The 23,626-nt window shown below is 40.0% G+C and overlaps 1 non-coding gene across 1 annotated transcript; it reads left to right on the forward strand.

Annotated features, from left to right (window-relative positions):
* Positions 1–8,273: 8,273 nt before the first annotated feature.
* On the forward strand, positions 8,274–8,392 carry LOC143606269 (5S ribosomal RNA). Its single transcript, XR_013148720.1, has one exon. It is a non-coding gene; the product is annotated as a 5S ribosomal RNA (ribosomal RNA).
* The last annotated feature ends 15,234 nt before the right edge of the window (positions 8,393–23,626 follow it).

Below are 23,626 nucleotides of genomic sequence, written 5' to 3' on the forward strand. Positions count from 1 at the left end.
CTCGAGATTTGGAGTTCTGATTGATAAAACCCTCAAACTTGATTAAGCTACTGACTTTTATGAGATCATCTTGGATTTGGCATACTATCGAGCTCCGAACAAGCTAAACCGATCACACTGTTAAACCCATTTTTGACGTTTACACCAAGTTGTATTCGGTTAAGACATGGGTTTCATTTACAAACTAAATCTATTAAGTTTTATTTTCATTTTCATACTTTGGTGAAGTCAGAACCGAACCCACTAATTTTGGTTGTTAGATCGATAATAACTGAACACTCGCTTAACTATAATTGTTGGTTTTTTTCCTTTCCGAATTCGTGCGCCATGTGTCGAACCATTCCTATTCCTAAACTTGTATATTTCTCGGAATCATCTGTCGAAATTTAACATTCGGGTTCACCCACTTAAAGACCGATTCGTTTATTTTATTGTCACTATTCCAAGTGAGTAATCACACTCCCGTTTTTATATATTATACTTTTGGGGGTGGTGTGCGTACCATATTCAAACTTACACGTTTTAAGACCTTAATATTGAATCCATTGATGTGCGTCGGATAACCTTATAACAATGACTCTCAAAACTAAGCTTTAAAATTAAAACGAAAATCCTAACCACACACAACCGGCAAGTGTACCGGTCACAAGTAATATAAACCCAGGAAGTCCGAGTATCGAACACGAAGACACGTAAGACGCTAACGATCACTAACCCTAGACAAGACCAACCCAAGAATAATATTTAATTGTTTTTAATTTTTGTTTTTCTGTTTATAAAATAATTTAACTGGACTAACTGGACTGACTGACATAAGTAACCAAAGTAGAAAACTTAACGGAAAATTGACTGTGTTGACTTTGGATGGAGAAAAAAGTCTACCTAGGTCTGAATCAAACTGTAGGCCTAACAAGCTAAAGGATTGGATGATATCAAGACACCGGTTCCTAAAGATGACACGACTAAGGATCGCTCGGGCTCACTGGATTACCTCTCGGTCTCACTCAACAAGCCTAAACTACACAAAATCGGCTAAAACAACCAAACCGAGAAACAATCGTTAACGTGTTCTAATGTTGACTCACCTCTCGGTCCCACCAACACTCGTTTCTAATGGTAATGAATACTACACAACCAAGGATAGAGGAACAATTCAACTTAAACCAAATAGATCAACTAGTCGCTTAAAACACCTAAACCGGACAAGAAACGAACTCGCTCTCGCGCAATCCTTATTCTAGCATGCAAAGGGAATGAGACGACCCTAACTTCTTATCACCTCTTGGTCTCTAAGAAGGTGCCTAACCGCTGTACTTTAACCAAATAATCATGCAACAAAATCCTACGGTTGTACCTACCGCAAACGAACCCTAAACACAAAGTCTAGAATCAAGCAAGCACCAACCAATCAATAGAAAACTAATTAACAGACACAAGGGGTTTAAGCAATGAATTAACCAATTTTCCTGCCATTAAACACAACCTATTTCATGTCTAAATCAAACTTTACAATAACAATTAGCCTCGCATACTCTTTGGACAGCAGCAAATACTTAATAAAAACATCTTATAACTCATACCAATCATCTCAAAAATCATTCAACAATCAATCCTACTCATAAACACTTCAATCTTTAAATCAATTGCAAAACTAGTAATCAATTGAACAAGTATAAAAAGATGATGAACAATGTTTAAAAAGAAAGGATATAAGATGATTGTGGGTTGTTCTTGGCTGCTGCAAACTGATGATGAACGATCCCGAGACTTTTTCTTGACTCCTTCTTCCTTCCCTAGCCGCCACAAGTCCAACCTAGCCGACACAAAGCTTTTTCTCCTTTCTCCTTTGTTGGCACAGTTCCGATCGGGCGGGGGGGGGGGGGGGGGCTGTTAGGGTTTTTTTCTTTTTTTTTTGTTATAATATAATAGGAGGCTTGGGATTTTTAATGATGTAAACGAGCCGGGCTTTAAGTCTTGTCTTGAAATTGTATGCGTAAAAGGCCTTTAAGCTCCTCTAAAGTCCGTTTTTTTTTCTTTCTTTCACCCAAAGCCTACAAAATAAACACTATTATATAAAACCCGTATAAAACAAGTCAATGAACATTATTATAAGGTAAATACATATAAAAACATAGATAAAGGGTGCGGAAATAAGTGCAGAAAATAAGTGTGTTTTACAACACACTTATCGAGTGATCCGTGTACACAACCGCTCCAACTGCGAAGTCGCTCGCATCACACATTAACTCAAAGGGAAGCGACCAGTCAGGAGCAATCATGATAGGGGTGTTAACGAGTTTGTCATTCAAAAGATCAAACGCCTCGATACACTACTCAGAAAACACAAATGGGGCATCCTTCTCCAGAAGTTTGGGCATGGGTCTCGTGATTTTGGAAAAATCTTTAATGAACTAGTTGGTTACCTAATTGCACGTTAATCATATTCAATGGCCATTTTGGTAGACTTTAATGCTTAAGTTAGGGTTTTTTTTCCGATAAAAATATCCAAGATTGTCTTAGCTATTACATATGGGCTTGAAAAATTGTACAAATGTGCAAAATTTTGATAGTCTAATTTTAAGGTTAAATCAAGTTGGGGCGGTCTGGTTCGGTAAAACTATAATGAAGCATGGTAAGGCGGCTTCAGGGCTTTGAGGTGTGGGTTCCATTTTAATCATATAAACTTATAAAACTGTCACACCTTATTTTTCCCGGTAAGTATTAAGGCATGGGTTTAAGTGGACAACAATATCGGCAATCGCGGTCTTTGTGTTCTTTGTGCTTAATTAAGATAATCTATGAAGTATTTTGAGAATGATCTCTGATTCTGATTCCATTGAAAAGTATTTTTCTGGACGAAAAAGGATAAGTGTGGGAATGTGATGGTTGGGTAAAAGTTAGTTATTATTATATATTAATTAGTTAATTTTAGTTGAATAAATGAACGAACATTAGTACTCCAAGCATTGTTATGTGTTTCCAGGACATTGGAAGCTATGGAGCTTAATGAGGATATTTACGGTCTTGGAAGGAAGATCGAGAAGTGAGAGATTGGAAGTGCACGTATTACGAGGCAGTCAAGTAAAGAAAATATTAAATCTAGAAAAATTGCATCTTCGCGATACGCGAAGATGCAGGGGAACAACTTCACGATACGCGAAATTACATGAAACAGGCCTGACTATTTTGTCCTTCACGATACGCGAAGAAGAGAGCCATGTTATGTTCGCGATACGCGAAGATGCTCAAAGTCGGCAAAAATTAGGGTTTGCCTTATATAAACCCCTTAATGTCCCGATTCGGATTATTACGACTTCCAGAGGCAGAAGAGGTGCTCAAGGACGATTTTAAGCCATCCCGAAGCTTCCGGTGTGTCCTACGATCGTATGTTCATCAAGATAAGTGCTTTAACGATTATGTTGATGTCCGGCTAAGTCGTGTGTGTTCGTTCTAGGCTAAGGTTTTGTGTGAAGTACTGTTTTGATCAGATTCTAATGCTTAATGGATATAGCTTGATTGAATTTATGTGATTTGTCATGCTTAATTAGTATTTGGTTGATTAAAGGTTGTGTTTTTGATTATTGATTTGTGTAACATTTGTTTTGTTGTTCATCAACATTTAGGGTTAGGCTCGTGTGTCCTTGAACTATAATCATAAAACCTTATTATTGAGTTAATTATCCTAGAAATAGAATTGGTAATTATGGTGTCCGGGTTCATTTGTGTCAACATTTCGGTTAGGGTATCGTTTGTCATCATAAATCAAACCATAGGACTAGCAATTATTATAAAACCAAAGACTAAAGAATCTGTGATTGACGTATGGATGCTTTTCATTAATATTGTTTACAAATCGTTTCAAAGTAATCATTTAGTTTAATTAATCTTTTCAAAAAATTGCTTGACATCGTCTGTCTGCATTAGTTTAATAATTAATTTAGTAATATCAAATTAGCACTTTCCTTGAGTCCCTGAGGAGACGACCTTACTTACCCGAACTAGTTTATAGGTATTTAAGTCTTTAATTAATTGTTTTTTAGTAGACCGCGACAGCCTTTGTAAGACAAGGCGTCCAAACGAGCTCGGATTGGCACAAAACTTTGTATGAGGCGTCCGGACCCCGAAATATGAGTGAGGTTCCCAAAAAAAAGTTTTTTTTTTCTGGTCGGGAGGGCCGGTTGGCGGGATCGGTTGGTCCGCAAGGCCTTTGTAAGACAGGGCATCCAAACGAACTCGGATTGGCACGAAACTTTGTATGAGGCATCCGGACCCCGAAATATGAGTGAGTTTCCCAAAAAAAAGTTTTTTTTTCTGGTCGGGACGGCCCGGTTGGTCCGAAAGACCTTTGCAAGACAGGGCGCCCAAACGAGCTTAGATTGGCACGAAACTTTGTATGAGGTGTCCGGTCCCCGAAATATGAGTGAGGTTCCCAGAAAAAAGTTTTTTTTTTCTAGTCGGGATGGCCCAGTTGGTGGGGCCGGTTGGTCCATATGGCCTTTGTGAAACAGGGTGTCCAAACGGGTTGGAATGACACGGGACCTTGCGTGATGATAGCATTGATCCAAGCAAAATAGTGAAAGAAAGACCTAAAGTAATCAAAGTTTATTCTAGAATGGTGAAAGGTGAAAATATTGGAAGTGGCTAGTAATTGTGTGGAGGGGACCATCTATGTAGTGGAAAATAAACCTTGAGGTGAATTAGTTTTTGAATTCGTTATTTTGTGTTTGCTCCAGCTGTTTTGCTTAGAGAGAGGGTTATCCCCTGGGTTTTATTGTTATTGAGTTCATTTCTATCTTTTATTGTAATTTTCGATTACCCATCAATAATATAACCTACCATTTGCCTTACAAATTGTCACTTCATATCATATATCCATCATTGGTCCGACCTGCTAGTGACCTGCCATTCATGGAGACCAGAGCTCAGAATTCACGTTTGGATGCCCAGGAACAACAGATCAAGCAATTACAAACTAATGTCACAGAAATTAAATCTTCGTTGGGAGCGTTAGATACAGATCGGATGGAATCCGGCGAGTTTCGTAAGGTGGTTTTGGCCTGGATGAAACACCAGGACAAACATCTGGCGGAGGGGGTGTCAGGCGTGGATTCTTTGTCAGGGGTTTTCTCGTTGCTTCGTTCTCCACCTCCCGCTGGCGGCGTGTATATCGGGTTGCCGTATGCCGTGAAGAAAATTAAGTTGCCGGAATTCAGTGGGTTTGATCCTCAGGGGTGGATTCAAAAGGCGAATCTCTATTTCGACATCAATAACACCCCGGACGACCATCGCCTCCAATTGGCTCAAGTGAGTATGGTCAAGGTCGCTCAACAATGGTTCACCGTGATTACTCAGGTTCATGTTTCTCTCTCATGGGTTGATTTTCAAGCGGAATTGTTACAACGTTTCAGTGGTCTCGAAATTCAAAATCCGTATGAACAATTGGCCACCATCCAACAAGGAGATTTGATTCATGATGACATTGATGATTTTGAATATCTGCTCTCCCTGGTTCCTCGGTTAATGGAAACTCAGGCGTTGGGTTATTTTGTTGCCGGGTTGAAAGCCGATGTGAAAAAATGGGTCCGGTTACATTGTCCTCAAACTCGTTTGGACACAATGTACCTCTCCAAGGATGTGGAAGCGATGCTCCGCCTGCCATTATGTAATGGGCCGGCATCTCGCTTTCGTTATGGGCCTTCTCCAAATAATGGCTCGGTCATGGGCCAGGCCGACTCCAGGCCTTCTTTTAATTCTAAAACGTCAGATAAGGTTTTTCCATATCGAACTGATTTTCCTCACCCTAATTCACCTGTCAAATCGAGTTCATCTTCTTCATCCGATTCAGGGCAAGTATTTCAAAGGGATCGTGGAGTAGGTTCCTTTTCTCGAACTGAATGGGAAGACCGTCGTAAGAAGGGATTATGCTTTCGTTGTGGGCAATTGTACGGTCCAGCACATAAATTCCCTGAGGGAAAACAGTTCGTTGTGGGCAATTGTACGGACTAGCACGGCATGACATCGACTATAAAACAGTTCGTTCGAGAATGCGACACGTGTCAACATTGCAAGGCAATTTCAGCCCTTCCTGGGGGTCTTTTACAACTATAAGCTATTCCGGAGGCTATTTTGGAAGATTTATCTATGGATTTTATAGGGGGTTTGCCCACCTCCAAGGGATTTAATGTCATATTAGTGGTGGTGGATCGTCTTTCAAAATATGCTCGTTTCATCCTCTTAAAACATCCATATAAGGCAAAATTAGTGGCTGAAGTGTTTGTGAAAGAAGTAATCCGCCATCAAGGGGTCCCTAAATCTATTGTCAGTGATCGTGATCCATTATTTCTAAGCAAATTTTGGCAAGAGATTTTCCGATCCATGGGAACCAAGTTACATATGAGTTCTGCATATCATCCTGAATCCGATGGTTTAGGTAATTAATCGTTGTCTAGAACCATACTTGAGTTGTTTTGCTGTGGACCAGCCAAAGAACTGGGCTGTTTGGCTTCCATGGGCAAAACTTTGGTATAATTCCACATATCAGGTTTCCACCGGTACGACTCCATTTGAAATGGTGTATGGTCGGTCACCACCATCAGTGTTACAATATGTGCATGGAAAAACTAGGGTGGAGGCGGTGGCACAGGAATTGCAAGATAGAGACGAGGCTCTCAAACAACTTAAACAACACCTAACTACTGCTCAAAGTGCTATGAAGACACAAGCTGACAAGAAACATCGGAATATTCAATTTATGGATGGGGAATGGGTGTATGCGCGTCTCAAACCTTATCGACAGATGTCGGTTTCTAGCCGCATTCATCAAAAACTGGCTGCAAAATATTTTGGGCCATTTCAAGTCATTGAGAAAATTGGGCTAGTGGCTTATAAACTCTAGCTGCCTCCCACTTCAAAAATCCACCCAGTATTCCATGTGTCCTTATTAAAAAAAGGCTGTTGTGGGACCTAGTGATTCAGTCTTACCCCAGAATTGTAGGTGGATGTTGATGCCATACCCACACCGGTAGCAGTGCTTGCCAATGTAACATACAAGCGATCAGGATCCGGTGGAACAATGGTTGTTACAATGGTACGGTTAATCCGTGGAAGAGGAAACATGGGAGGATGCTCAGTGGATAAGGCTAGTTTCCAAACTCAAGTCTTGAAGACAAGACTTTATTGAAAGAGGGAAGTAATGATAGGATTGATCCAAGCAAAATTGTGAAACAAAGACCTAAAGTAATCAAACTTTATTCTAGAAGGGTGAAAGGTGAAAATATTGCAAGTGGCTAGTAATTGTGTGGAGGGGACCATCTATATGGTGGAAAATAAACCTTGAGGTGAATTAGTTTTTGAATTCGTTAGTTTGTGTTGGCTCCAGCTGTCCATCACGTGAGGGCTCAATGCCATGAGATATGAGTGTCCAAAAAAAACGAGTCGCCTTTTGGGCCGTGATGGGCCCGGTGGGCCCGGCCCCGTGGGACCATGTCCCTTGTTTTGGATAATGGACGGAATGCCACGAGGCGTCGGGTGGGAGGCCACCCGAACATGAGGATCAACTTTATGACTCGTTTATCGGGTCTAGGTTGGTAACTTTGTGTTTTCGGGTCTACATGTTGACCGGGCCCGCTAGACGTCAACAGAAGTTTCCCGAAATAGGACTTGTTAACAAGAAACATTATCACGGGCATAGGCGGGGTATTACCAAGAAACGTAGATCGTGTTGTGCTCGGACCCAAACCTAGATCTGCCTCGCTCGACCTCAACCTTCAAGTTTACTTTCCATAATGGGTCGAATGGAATAATGACCTCATGTGTTCGGGTTAACCAAAAGCCAAGGGGCTGTAGCAAGTTTGTCGAACAACGTTCTAACCTTACTGGGGCAGTGTGCCAGGTTTACCGTGCTTTGCAAGTCATTGTGGCCAAGTTACCGGGCAACATGGCCAGCTTAGCAGGTACCATGCCAGGTTACCGGGCACCATGGCCAGATTAGCAGGTACCTTGCCAGGTTACCAGGCCAGATTAGAAGGTACCGTGCCAGGTTACCGGGGAACTTGGCCAGCTTACCAGCCAGCGTTCCAGGTTACCGAGCAACATGGACAGCTTACCGGTCAGTTCATGACATGGTAGCAACGTTGTGTGCATCATATCATAGAACTTCTGGTTAAGCGTGCTTGGACTAGAGTAGTTCTAGGAAGGTGACTCGCTGGGAGGTCCTCATTTTTTTTTTTGCCTTTGGTGAAATGTATAAATGAATAAGCTAATGCTTCTATTTTGGTTGCAATCATACCAGCACTAACGCACCGGATCCCATCAGAAATCCGCAGTTAAACATGCTTGGGCGAGAGTAGTACTAGGGTGGGTGACCCCCTGGGAAGTCCTCGTGTTGCAACCCACTTTTTGCAACTTTTATGTTTTCTGCATAGATCCTATGGCATCCATACAATGCCTTTAACTTGCAGAAATTATCATTCGCCAAAATTCAAGAATTGGGTCATTTTAACTTGGTGCATTCTGTAGCCATTACATTTCCTGAATTCCAACACTTGTATGAATTTCATAATGTCATATGCCTTTAACTTGCAGAAATTACAACATCAGTGTCATTCGCCAAAATTCAAGACACGGGCCATTTTAACTAGGTGCATTCTATAGCCAAGCTAGGCATTGCCTGAATTCCAACAGATATATGAATTTCATGTGTGTTTATATACAACCTCTTTGACTTGGGGTTCTGGGTTAGGTGTAAAACTTAGTTGGTGTTGTTTGAGTTAGAGTACTTGGTTGTAGTTATGCTTTCGTTGGATTGGAGTTGTACTTGGGGTTGGAGCATTTTGAGTTGGGTTGGACAAGTACACGGGTTGGATTGGAGTTGTACTTTGGGGTTGGAGTCTTTTGAGTTGGGTTGGACATGTACATGGGTTGGAGTTATGCCTTGATTGGATTGGATTTGCGCTTGGGATTGGAGTGTTTTGACTTAGGTTGGGTTGTTATACTACATGTGTTGGATTGGAGTTATGCTTGGGTTGGAGTTATCTTGGTCGAGATAGACCCTTGCATTGGGTTGGAGTTGCTTGAGTTGGGGTGGACAAGTACTTGTTTAAGTAACACATGGGTTGGAGTTGCTTGACTTGGTGTTGACAAGTACTTGCTCGAGTAACACATGGGTTGGAGTTTCTTGAGTTGGGATAGACATGAACTTGTTCAAGGAACACATGGGTTGGAGTTTCAACGAACTGTTTTATAGTCGATGTCATGCCATGCTAGTTCATTCGAGAATGCGACATGTGTCAACATTGCAAGGCAATTTCAGCCCTTTCCAGGGGTCTTTTACAACCGTTAGCTATTCCGGAGGCTATTTGGGAAGATTTATCTATGGATATTATAGGGGGTTTGCCCACCTCCAAGGGATTTAATGTCATATTAGTGGTGGTGGATCGTCTTTCAAAATATGCTCATTTCATCCTATTAAAACATCCGTATACGACAAAATCAGTGGCTGAAGTGTTTGTGAAAGAAGTAATCCGCCATCATGGGGTCCCTAAATCTATTGTCAGTGATCGTGATCCATTATTTCTAAGCAAATTTTGGCAAGAGATTTTCCGATCCATGGGAACCAAGTTACATATAAATTATGCATATCATCCTGAATCCGATAGTCTAGGTAATTAATCGCTGTTTAGAAGCATACTTGCATTGTTTTGCTGTGGACGAGCCAAAGAACTGGGCTGTTTGGCTTCCATGGGCAAAACTTTGGTATAATTCCACATATCATGTTTCCACCGGTACGACTCCATTTGAAATGGTGTATGGTTGGTGACAACCATCAGTGTTACAATATGTGCATGGAGAAACTAGGGTGGAGGCGGTGGCACAGGAATTGCAAGACAGAGACGAGGCTCTCAAACAACTTAAACAACACCTAGCTACTGCTCAAAGTGCTATGAAAACACAAGCTGACAAGAAACGTCGGAATATTCAATTTATGGTTGGGGAATGGGTGTATGCGCGTCTCAAACCTTATCGACAGATGTCGGTTTCTAGCCGCATTCATCAAACACTGGCTGCAAAATATTTTGGGCCATTTCAAGTCTTTGAGAAAATTGGGCTAGTGGCTTACAAACTCCAGCTCCCTCCCAATTCAAAAATCCACCCAGTATTCCATGTGTCCTTATTAAAAAAGGCTGTTGTGGGACCTAGTGAATCAGTCTTACCCCAGAATTGCAGGTGGATGTTGATGCCATACTCACAACGGTAGCAGTGCTTGCCAATCGGTTAATTCAAGAGGATAAGGATCCGGTGGAAAAATGGTTGTTACAGTGGTACGGTCAATCCGTGTAAGAAGAAACATGCGAGGATGCTCAGTGGATAAGGCTAGTTTCCAAACTCAAGTCTTGAGGACAAGACTTTATTGAAAGAGGGAAGTAATGATAGGATTGATCCAAGCAAAATTGTGAAAGAAAGACCTAAAGTAATTATAGTTTATTCTAGATGGGTAAAAGGTGAAAATATTGCAAGTGGCAAGTAATTGTGTGGAGGGGACCATCTATATAGTGGAAAATAAACCTTGAGGTGAATTAGTTTTTGAATTTGTTAGTTTGTGTTGGCTCCAGCTGTCCATCATGTGAGGGCTCGACACCATGAGATATGAGTGTCCAAAAAAAACGAGCCGCCTTTTGGGCCCGGCCCCGTGGGCCCGTGTCCCTTGTTTTGGATAACGGACGGGATGCCACGAGGCATCGGGTGGGAGGCCACCTGAACATGAGGATCAACTTTATGAATCGTTTATCGGGTCGAGGTTGGTACCTTTGTGTTTTCGGGTTTACATGTTGACTGGGGCCGCCAGACGTCAACAGAAGTTTCCTAAAATGGGACTTGTTACCAAGAAACGTTATCACGGGCGTAGGCGGGGTGTTTCCAAGAAACATAGATTGTGTTTTGCTCAGACTATGACATTCGAGCCAAAACAAGGTACACCTCAGTACGTATTTACCGATTAAGCAAATAAACACCTTTTGCGTAACAAACGAACGATTAACCGAACGGGTCGGGTTATGACCCAGATATCTCGGAGGGCCATCTATAAGTGATATACGATCTATACAAGCTAAAACATTAGAAATATGACCTTAGTTTGATAGCAAACAAGTTAAACGAAAATATGCTCGTTTAACTACCCGCTATAGATTTAAATGCGAAAGATAGTTACAAACCAAGCATTGTATCATCCATTAAACCGAAAAATACTTACCAAACACTTATTTGAAATGTTTTAAGCGATCCGTGAAAATAGTTTTGATTTTTACAAACATATAGTACGTTTTTATAATTTTACACAAAACTAGCCGAAAAACACTCGTTTTCGCGCTGTTTAACGCACCCGATAAGTTTTTCGCGCCAAAAAAACCGAACCCGAACTAAATTTGGACCGGGCTTTTCGTATTCGAGCTCGAGAAACCAGATCATTGGGCCAAAACAGCCCATCATGGGCCCATATGGAGTTCCGATCGACAGCCCACCCCCACCCCCCATTCTTTTTATAAAACTTGTTTAGGAAGCTTGTTTATCCAATTTGGTTTATAAAAACTGAGGTCCAAGCAGCTGCAAGTTGAAATTCCAGAAAACCTCCAAACCCTAACGTAAAGAGCTTAAATAAGTAGCTTTTGAACTTGGTTAAACTTGTTTAATACCATAAAAACATGTCTTGGTTACTAAAAATCATTCCTAACCGTCTAAAAATCCTAAAAATGATCCATAAACATGTTTTGATCATAAACATGGTAAGGAACCTGTTTTGATATTTTTTTTGGCCATAAACACGGATTAAAGGGTTGAAACGGCGTTTTTACGGTTCAAAAGTTCGTTTTTGTGCATTAGCCGAAACCCTAAGTTAAGGGCTGTTATGTTTATGAAAAATTGCTTGGTTTGTGATATAGTACTTGTACCTAGCTTTCTTAGAAGCACAAGAACCTGAAAACTTGATTAAAAAGTCAGAAACGAGCCAAACCCGCTAAGGTAATGCCGAAACACTCGCTTACGGGTTATTTAGGTTAAGGTTGTGATGTGTATATTGTTAGGACTTGATATTTTTCAGGGACATCAGGGACCATGTTAATGAGCCCCTGTTTATATTTGGTAATTTTTCGACCATCCGAGAATATTTGGCGAATTTATTACCGAATTAGAACGTTTATTTGGGAAAAATAGCTAAAATACTTCAAAAATTATGAAATTTTTCTGGGAACTCAGATCTGATGTATTTTGATCACATATAAATTTTGGAATCATTTGGAGAAGTTTAAAGGTGTTTTGTTTATTAGCGTTCGTGTGAATTTTTTCAGACGAATTTGGGTCGAAAATAATATTGCACAAGCTTTTTACCTTTTGGAGTTGATATAGATTGACTTGGGACATAATTTGAGCATTCAAGAATTTTTGTGGAATTTTTGGAAATTGTTTGGGGTAAACAGATGATTTTCAAGCGAAATATAGCTGATAAAATGAATTTTTATAAATTAATAAATCATTAAATATATTCCAGAAATATTTTTATAAAAATATACATATTTTAATTGATAAGTGGTTAAATTTTCATAATTTAATGATTAACGGTTAATTAATTATGCTAATCTGAATATTAAACAAATTTGGTTTTAATAAAAACCGGCAAGTTCGCGACTAGTGAATCTGCGGGAATATCAAAACACCAAGAGTGATAAAAAATCATATTTTTGGACTAATTAAGTAAAAATGAACTTTCTATGAGAAACTTGGACAATCCGGGTGGATTGTGCGCGTTTCTTCTTAAATCAAATTGAATAAACGGAAACGGGCCCCGTGGATAATCCGAGACCCCAGTATGTGATAATTTTTTTTATAACTTAATCATTTTGTTAACCAATACATTTACCCAAGCTTATTTTCCCATAACTGTTTTCTGAACGCGTAAACGAACAACTTGGCCCAGCTGGGAAAACGGGAATCTGAGCCAAGTTCAGTTTTTAGTATTGGACATTGAAAAACATCACAAGCTAAGCCTATTGCCACTTTCTAGGCGTTCCAGCTACACCCAGATTACTTATATAGCCCAGTTTAGTATTGAGATTATAATAATATTAAAATATTAATATTATTATAATATTAATTATAGGAACTACTGATAGCAGACCGATCAAACCACGAGCTGATACAGTACTGAATATCTACTAAACCGTGAGTTTCATGAACCTACTTTTAAACTGTTTTACGAACTTTTGAGGTGAAAAACATGTTTGCTTATATCTATATACTTATCTGAAACATGTGATGATGTGAATTATCTAAGTGCTAACACATGAAAGTCCCCACGATCACAGTGATTAACTTCGAGCCGGTGGCTTGTGAATAGTACTATTGGTATGACAAACCCAGGCGGGGCCAGCACGGTTGCTGAGACATTATCCCGTTTGCACATGTCCATATTTTTTTTACGAACCAGCTATGTAGTGTTAGACATAGCTACCGGGGCATATTGTGGGCGGAAAGGGGCTACAGTGGTTGATTGAGCGTGGGAAATAGAGGCACGCAACACTAAAAGTCCAGGCTTCAATGTAGCTTAGCATAATTACATCACATACATCATTTACATACATACATACTTTTCTCATGATTACAAGTGCTGACTTTTGAATACTCATTACTGTTTTCTTGAAACTCGTGAAACTCACCAACTCTCGTAGTTGACCCGTTTTAAACTGCTTTTCAGGTGTACCTGAATCGGAATGATTGGGTGATCTGTCACTTGCCTGAAGTGTGTGGTTGATGCTATGTGAATAGAAGCAAAGGCGTTAGTAGTAAGAACGTTTAGTTAACGAACAAGTTTTGTTTGTACCACCTAGTCTGTAAAACAATGATAGAACGAAGAATGTAATATAATGTAAATTAGTTTGTAATGTTTCTTTATAAACAATGTGTTGATACCAGAGGTGTCTGTTACATTCCCGTTTTACGCTTCCGCATTGTGCTAGTCGGGGTGTGACAGAAGTTGGTATCAGAACCATTGGTTATAAAGGATTAGGTTATCCCTTAGGGTACCTAAAATATAACCGTAAGCTCGATTAACTCTGGGAAATAATTAAATAATAAATTAATATGATATACTGATGGATGTCGGGATGAACTTGTAGGGCAAGTGAGTTATTATGGTCCGGAACATAATAACAGACTTGCTTGTACGAGGGAATTCTGGGAGAAGTCGCGGAACGTGTGGTTAGGTAAAAATGGCAACATATGTGTATAAAAGGTAATGTGTAAGTATATATATATGTACGCTCATACATGCTTATGTAGAACAAAGTGTATGAATACGTGTACATACGATACTGTTGATGACGGTACATTTTACTATGAATATTATATTCATTTATATTCAATATTGAGTTAAATAATAATAATAAATAAAAATTTTAATAAAACTAATATTATATTCTGATATAATTAATATTAAAATTTGGTTTAATTAATTAATCTCCTCGACAATAGTTAGCGATAGCAATAGTTACTATTCTTATAACTAACCTTTGTGCAGAGTCATGTCAAGGAATAACGACTACGTACCGGAAGAAGAACCGGTAATATCTGTAGAGGAGGATCCCGAAGAAGAATCAGAGGAGAATCCAGAAGAGGAGGATCCAGAAGAAGAGGACCCAGAAGAGGAACCGGAGGAGGAAGAGGAAGAGGTGGAAGAAGAAGTTATCAGTAGAGAGCTACCCAGGAATGTGCCTGATCTATCTGGTTACAGATGCGATAGTTATCCACCCAGGTCACCACGTAGGGATCAAGAAGAAGTTAACAATCAGTATCGTTCACTTGCTAGTGTAGCCAGATTACCCACTCCACCTATACACCTGTCGCCGACGACTTCAGCTACTGCGCGAGTCCGGCAGACTGCTCGTATTAGGATAACCCCGATTGACCCTACCTCGATTCCATTTAGATCTACCCATGACCGGGGAGGACCTTCACGCCCTAGGGTAGATACTTCATCTTCCCGTTCATTGAATATACCTACCCCTTGCCTTGACCTCCCAAACGCAGGAAACAACTCTTGGATGGCTGTCCTGACTGACCGTGTGATAGACCACTCGATAGCCATAGCTAACATTAACCAGGATAGGAGGGACGTGACCCAGTACTTATCGACGTTACATCAGATAGTACTGAACTTGTAGCAGTCAGATGCCTACCACCATTGGTGTTTGGATAGAGTGACAGTTCGGCTGTGGAACTGTTACTGGGTGATTACGGTGCTGTTATTTTTATGTTTGCGGTTAGCCTATCGTCTGTATGGATAGATGCGGAATACTATAATTATGTATAAATGATCTTTTGATACTCCATGTATGTATATAGTAGTATGTTATGTTAACGTGGAGCACAATTTTGTACATTATTACAAGCACTGACCCTTATAGGGTTAAGTCTAACCGTCACTTAGTGACAGATTTTGATATATACATGCAAGCACCGGCCTTTATCAGGCTAAGTCTATGTACTTTTGATATCAATGTACAGAACAATTTGTGAAATATCAGTATGTTATCTGGTTTACCTGTACAACATTTATTGTGATTACTATTACACAGTGCCGTAGACTGGAATTAGTACTAATTGGCTTATATTTGTTTATCATTATAGAATGTCCCAAAAGAAAGCAAACCCTATGACTGAGTTAGAAATAGCCGAGATGATTGCTCGGCAAATGCAGGCAGTAGTCCCACTTATTGTAACACAAGTAACTGCCGGTGTAAACGCAAATATGCAAACACACCAACAACAAAACAATAATGCTCCCCCAACCAACACTGAAGCAGTTACAAATAACAATCCCCCACCTAATACAAATGCCACTACCTATGCAAACAATCCCCCACCGAACCCAAACAATAACAATAACAACCCTAATCCCCCTCGAAGGGAATATTCGATCAAAAACTTTATGGCCTGTAAACCAATTGATTTCAAGGGCACAGAAGGGCCAAACGGATTAATCAAGTGGATTGAGAAAACTGAATCTGTTTTCAATATTAGCAATTGTCCACCCAAAAACATTGTCAAGTATGTTGCTTCTACTTTTACTGATCACGCATTAATGTGGTGGAACACTACGGTACAGATAAAAGGTCAAGATACGGTGAATGGCATGACATGGGCTGAACTCAAAACACTGATGTTGGAACATTTCTGCCCAAGGAACAAAATTCAAAGATTAGAACACGAACTCTGGAGTTTGGAGATGAAAGGAGCGGATCATTTGGGATACACGAACCACTTCAATGAATTGGCCCGCTTAGTACCATGGTTAGTAACTCTTGAAAATAAGCGAGTAGAACGTTATATTTGGGGTTTAGCCCCGGAAGTGAGGAGTTTGGTGAACTCTGTGGGTCACACATCATTCGAGAATGCCGTGACTCAGGCCGGCATCGTAACTTTCGACTTGGTAAGGAGCGGAGTGTTGAGAATGGCCGGGGAATCATCAGGTATGAAACGAACTGACTATGGGACGAGAGCACAAGGAGAACAATCAAGCAAACGTGCACGTCCGACAATCAGAAATTATGCTATAACTGGTTCCGATACGAAGCAAGACAGGTACAAGGGATCCTTGCCAAAGTGTGACAGATATAATTACCATCATGTGGGAGAGTGCAGATTGCCGGTATGCCAGAAATGTGGTCGAACTGGGCATTATGCCCCTTATTGCAGAGCAGGTGCAGAAATCGTGAGCCGACCAGCCCAGACAACCCAACCCCGTCATCCCCAACTACCGAGACCGCAAACAATTCGTCAGCAACCAGCTCAGCAAAACTCAATTGTAGTGAATCGCCGTGCTTGTTTTGAATGTGGGAGCACGGAACACTTTAGAAGGGACTGCCCCAAGCTGAATCGAGGAGCAGTCACCGGTCGAAACCAAGCATCGACTTCAAGTGCGTCTCGGAGACGCGCGTTTGTTATTGGGTCAGGAGAAGCACGACAAGCCCAAACGTGGTAACAGGTACATTTGTTGTTTCTGATCAATATGCTTCTGTATTATTTGATACTGGTGCCGATAGAAGCTTTGTTTCCACTAGTTTTATGTCCCTGGGTAATATGCCAGTTAATGAACTAACAAATCCCTATACTATAGAGCTCGCTAACGGCAACTCTATAACTGTCAACCAAATAATCCAAAAGTGTTCCATTATTCTTAATGACCACCCATTTCTTATTGACCTAATCCCGGTAGAGTTAGGAAGTTTTGATGTTATTGTCGGCATGGACTGGTTAACCAAGAATAAGGCGGAGATTGTGTGTAACGACAAGACAGTTAAATTTCCCTTTTCGAATGGTGAGGTGATTGTAGTACAAGGAGAGAAGTTTGGTTCGATATTACCTCTCGTGTCTCATCTCAAAGTGTTGAAATGTTTACGCCAAGGTTGTATGGCATTTTTGGCAAACGTGACTATAAATAACCCTGATGATAAATGCATAGAACAGATTCCCGTTGTACGTGAATACCCCGATGTCTTTCCTGACGATTTACCCTGATTACCGCCGAACCGACAGGTTGAATTCCGTATTGACTTAATCCCAGGATCAGCCCCCATTGCTAAGGCACCTTACCGGTTGGCACCCTGTGAAATGCAAGAATTATCCAATCAATTGCAGGAGTTGTTAGATAAGGGTTTCATTCGTCCTAGTTATTCTCCTTTGGGAGCACCGGTATTGTTCGTAAAGAAGAAAGATGGAAGTTTTAGAATGTGCATCGACTACCGGGAATTAAACAAAGTTACCATCAAGAACCGATACCCTCTTCCACGAATAGATGATTTGTTTGACCAACTCCAAGGGGCAAACTATTTCTTGAAAATTGACCTTCGATCCGGTTACCATCAAGTTAAGATTCAAGAGAAAGACGTGTCTAAAACGGCGTTCCGACCTCGTTATGGCCAATACGAATTCTTAGTTATGCTGTTCGGACTAACTAATGCTCCCGCAGTTTTCATGGACCTTATGAATCGAGTTTGTAAACCGTACCTCGACAAATTCGTTATCGTGTTTATTGATGACATTTTGATATATTCGAAAACCGAGGAACACGAACAAAATTTACGAACTATTTTGGAGCTGTTGAGACAGGAAAAGTTGTATGCCAAGCTGTCAAAGTGTGAATTTTGGCTACAAGAAGTACAATTTCTAGGGCACGTTGTTAACCGGCATGGTATCCATGTAGACCCGAGTAAGATTGAAGCCATCAAAAATTGGCAAGCCCCAAAGTCACCAAAAGAAATTCGCCAAATTTTGGGTTTAGCTGGGTATTATCGGCGTTTTATTGCTAATTTTTCCAGCATAGCCCAACCTTTAACTCTTTTGACTCAAAAAGATCGTGCTTACATTTGGGGAGAAGAACAAGAAGCGGCTTTTCAATTGCTGAAACAGAAACTGTGGCAAGCCCCGATACTGAGTCTTCCAGAGGGAACTGATGATTTGGTTGTTCATTGTGATAAGTCCCGGGAAGGTTTAGGGTGCGTACTTATGCAAAGAAACAAAGTCATAGCATACGCTTCTCGACAATTAAAGGTGCACGAGAAGAATTATACCACCCATGATTTGGAACTAGGCGCGGTTATTTTCGCACTCAAGATCTGGAGGCACTATTTGTATGGCACCAAGTGTACAGTATATACCGACCACAAAAGCCTAGAACATATTTTTGACAAGAAAAAGTTAAACATGAGGCAAAGGAGATGGATAGAACTGTTGAACGATTATGACTGTGAGATTCGATACCACCCGGGCAAGGCTAATATAGTGGCAGACGCTTTGAGCAGAAAAGACAGGATCAAACCACTACGGGTCCGAGCACTTGGAATGATCGTCCAAACCAGCCTCACCGAATAAATTCGTGTTGCTCAAAATGAAGCTCTGAAAGGATATCACTTAGGAGATGAAAACTTGCATGGGATCGAACAAAACTTTGAAGAAAGAACTGACGAAATTCTATATTACAAAAACCGAGTTTGGATTCCCACTTTCAGTAATCTGCGTGACTTGATCATGGACGAAGCCCATAAGTCCAAATACTCCATTCATCCTGGAACGGATAAGATGTACAAGGACTTGAAGGAGTATTATTGGTGGCCCGGTATGAAGAAGGATATAGCCACATACGTCAGTAAATGTTTAACTTGTGCGAGGGTTAAGGCTGAATAACAAAAACCTTCAGGAATGTTTCACCAACCAGAAATACCACAATGGAAATGGGAACAAATTACCATGGATTTTGTAACATACCTCCCCAAAACTTTCCTAGGAAACGATGCAATATGGGTGATAGTTGACCGATTAACCAAATCTGCACACTTCCTTCCAATCCGAACCACTTACACAACCGAAAAACTTGCTCACATCTACATCAATGAAATCGTATCCCGACACGGCGTACCCGTTTATGTTATTTCTGATCGCGATAGCCATTTCACCTCTCGTTTCTGGCAAGCCGTACAAGAAGCTTTGGGAACCCGAATTGACCTAAGTACCGCCTACCATCCCCAAACCGACGGTCAATCTGAACGAACCATTCAAACCTTAGAAGATTTGCTTCGCGCTTGTGTACTAGACTTCGGTGGAAACTGGGATCAACATCTTCCACTGGTCGAATTTTCGTACAACAATAGTTATCACAGTAGCATTCAAGCAGCACCGTATAAAGCGCTGTACGGACGGAAATGTAAATCACCCTTGTGTTGGACTAAGGTTGGAGATACCCAAATTACACGATCTGACTTGATTCAAGAAACCACCGACAAAATCCGTAAAATCACAAGCAAATTGAAAATCGCCCGAGATCGACAGAAAAGCTACACTGATGTTTGTAGAAAACCGTTATCCTTTGAAATATGTGACAAAGTTTTTCTGAAAGTATCCCCGTGGAAATTCGTCATTCGATTGGGAAAAACCGGTAAACTATCTCCGCGATACATTGGGCCATATGAATTCATTTCTAAGATAGGTCCGGTAGCTTACCGACTGAGACTTCCTGTGGAGTTGAGTTCTATTCACGATGTCTTTCATGTTTCGAACCTGAAAAAGTGTCTTACTGACGAAACCGAAATCGTGCCATTAAAAGACTTAAACATAAACGAAAAACTGAATTTCGTTGAAGAACCGGTGGAAATATTAGAGGGAAAAATAAAACAATTAAGACACAACAAAATCTCTCTAGTAAAAGTTCGGTGGAATTCACAAAGGGGATCCGAATTCACGTGGGAGCGGAAATCTGAATTCAAAAAGAAATGCCCGCACCTGTTTCCAAACAAAGACAAAGATGAATAACCAAATTTCGGGGACGAAATTTTCTAACGGGGGGAAGCCAAAACAAGGTACACCTCAGTACGTATTTACCGATTAAGCAAATAAACGCCTTTTGGGTAACAAACGAACGATTAACCGAACGGGTCGTGTTATGACCCAGATATCTCGGGGGGCCATTTATAAGTGATATACGATATATACAAGCTAAAACATTAGAAATATGGCCTTAGTTTGATAGCAAACAAGTTAAACGAAAATATGCTCGTTTAACTACCCGCTATAGATTTAAATGCGAAAGATAGTTACAAACCAAGTATTGTATCATCTGTTAAGCCGAAAAAGACTAACCAAACACTTATTTGAAATGTTTTAAGTGATCCATGAAAATATTTTTGATTTTTACAAACATATAGTATGTTTTTATAATTTTACACAAAACTAGCTGAAAAACACTCGTTTTCGCGCTGTTTAACACACCCGATAAGTTTTTCGCGCCAAAAAACCGAACCCGAACTAAATTTGGACTGGGCTTTTCGTATTTGGGCTTGAGAAACCAGATCATTGGGCCAAAACAGCCCATCATGGGCCCATATGGAGTTCCGATCGGCAGCCCACCCCCACCCCCCATTCTTTTTTTAAAACTTGTTTAGGAAGCTTGTTTATCCAATTTGGTTTATAAAAACTAAGGTCCAAGCAGCTGCAAGTTGAAATTCCAGAAAACCTCCAAACCTTAAGGTAAAGAGCTTAAATAAGTAGCTTTTGAACTTGTTTAAACTTGTTTAATACCATAAAAACATGTCTTGGTTACTAAAAATCATTCCTAACCGTGTAAAAATCCTAAAAATGGTCCATAAACATGTTTTGATCATAACCATGGTAAGGAACCTGTTTTTATATTTTTTTTGGCCATAAACACGGATTAAAGGGTTGAAACGGCGTTTTTACGGTTCAAAAGTTCGTTTTTGTGCACTAGCCGAAACCCTAAGTTAAGGGCTGTTATGTTGATGAAAAATTACTTGTTTTGTGACATAGGAATTTTACCTAGCTTGCTTTGAAGCACAAGAACCTGAAAACTTGATTAAAAAGTCGGAAACGAGCCAAACCCGCTAAGGTAATGCCGAAACACTCGCTTACGGGCTATTTAGGTTAAGGTTGTGATGTTCATATTTTAAGGACTTGAAATTTTGCAGGGACATCAGGGACCATGTCAATGAGCCCCTGTTCAAATTTGGTAATTTTTCGACCATCCGAGAATATTTGGCGAATTTATTACCGAATTAGGACGTTTATTTGGGAAAAATAGCTAAAATACTTCAAAAATTATGAACTTTTTATGGGAACTCACATTTGATTTATTTTGATCACATATAAATTTTGGAATCATTTGGAGAATTTTAAAGGTGTTTTGTTTATTTGCATTCGTGTGAAATTTTACAGTCGAATTTGGGCCGAAAAGAATATTGCACGAGCTTTTTACATTCTGGAATTGATACATATTGATTTGGGACATGATTTGAGCATTCAGGAATTTTTGTGGAATTTTTAGAAATTGTTTGTGGTTAAATGAATTTTTATAAATTAATAAATCATTAAATAAATTTTCCAGAAATATTTTTATAAAAATATACATATTTTAATTGATAAGTGGTTAAATTTTCATAATTTAATGATTAACGGTTATTTAATTATGCTAATCTGAATATTAAACAAATTTAGTTTTGATAAAAACCGGCAAGTTCGCGACTAGTGAATCTGCGGGAATATCAAAACACCAAGAGTGATCAAAAAACATATTTTTGGACTAATTAAGTAAAAATGAACTTTCTATGAGAAACCTGGACAATCCGGGTGGATTGTGCGCGTTTCTTCTTAAATCAAACTGAATAAACGGAAACGGGCCCCGTGGCTAATCCGGGACCCCAGTATGTGATTTTTTTTATAACTTAATCATTTTGTTAACCAATACATTTACCCAAGCTTGTTTTCCGATAACTGTTTTCTGAACGCGTAAACGAACAACTTGGCCCAGCTGGGAAAATGGGAATCTGAGCCAAGTTCAGTTTTTAGTATTGGACATTGAACAACATCACAACCTAAGCCTATTGCCACTTTCTGGGCGTTCCAGCTACACCCAGATTACTTATATAGCCCAGTTTAGTATTGAGATTATAATAATATTAAAATATTAATATTATTATAATATTGATTATATGAACTACTGATAGCAGACTGATCAAACCACGAGCTGATACAGTACTGAATATCTACTAAACCGTGAGTTTCATGACCCCACTTATAAACTGTTTTACGAACTTTTGCGGTGAAAAGCATGTTTTCTTATATCTATATACTTATCTGAAATATGTGATGATGTGAATTATCTAAGTGCTAACACATGAAAGTCCCCACGATCACAGTGATTAACTTCGAGCCGGTGGCTTGTGAATAGTGCTATTGGTTTGACAAAACCAGGCAGGGCCAGCACGGTTGCTGAGACATTATCCCGTTTGCACATGTCCATATTTCTTTTTACGAACCAGCTATGTAGTGTTAGACATAGCTACTGGGGCTTATTGTGGGCGGAAAGGGGCCACAGTGGTTGATTGAGCGTGGGAAATGGAGGCACGCTGCACGAACAGTCCAGGCTTCACTGTAGCTTAGCATAATTACATCACATACATCATTTACATACATACATACTTATCTCATGATTACAAGTGCTGACTTGTGAATACTCATTACTGTTTTCTTGAAACTCGTGAAACTCACCAAGTCTAGTAGTTGACCCATTTTAAATTGCTTTTCAGGTGTACTTAAATCGGAATGATTGGGTGATCTGTCACTTGCCGGAAGTGTGTGGTTGATGCTATGTGAATAGAAGCAAAGGCGTTAGTAGTAAGAACGTTTAGTTAACGAACTAGTTTTGTTTGTACCACCTAGACTGTAAAACAATGATATAACGAAGAATGTAATATAATGTAAATTAGTTTGTAATGTTTCTTTATAAACAATGTGTTGATACCAGAGATGTCTGTTACATTCTCGTTTTACGGTTCCGCATTGTACTAGTCGGGGTGTGACATGGACCCAAACCTAAATTTGCCTCGCTCGACTTCAACGTTCCAGTTTACTTTCCATAATGGGTCGGATGGAATAATGACCTCATGTGTTCGGGTTAACCAAACGCCAAGGGTCCGTAGTAAGTTTGTCGAACAACGTTCTAACCTTGCCGGGGTAGCGTGCTAGGTTTATTGTGCTTTTCTAGTCATTGTGGCCATGTAACCGGGTAACATGGCCA

Source organism: Bidens hawaiensis, unplaced genomic scaffold (assembly GCF_021521415.1).
Source record: "Bidens hawaiensis isolate Kalapana, Puna unplaced genomic scaffold, B.hawaiensis_p1.1 tig00073967_1, whole genome shotgun sequence".
In the NCBI taxonomy this organism is placed as follows: Eukaryota; Viridiplantae; Streptophyta; class Magnoliopsida; order Asterales; family Asteraceae; genus Bidens; species Bidens hawaiensis.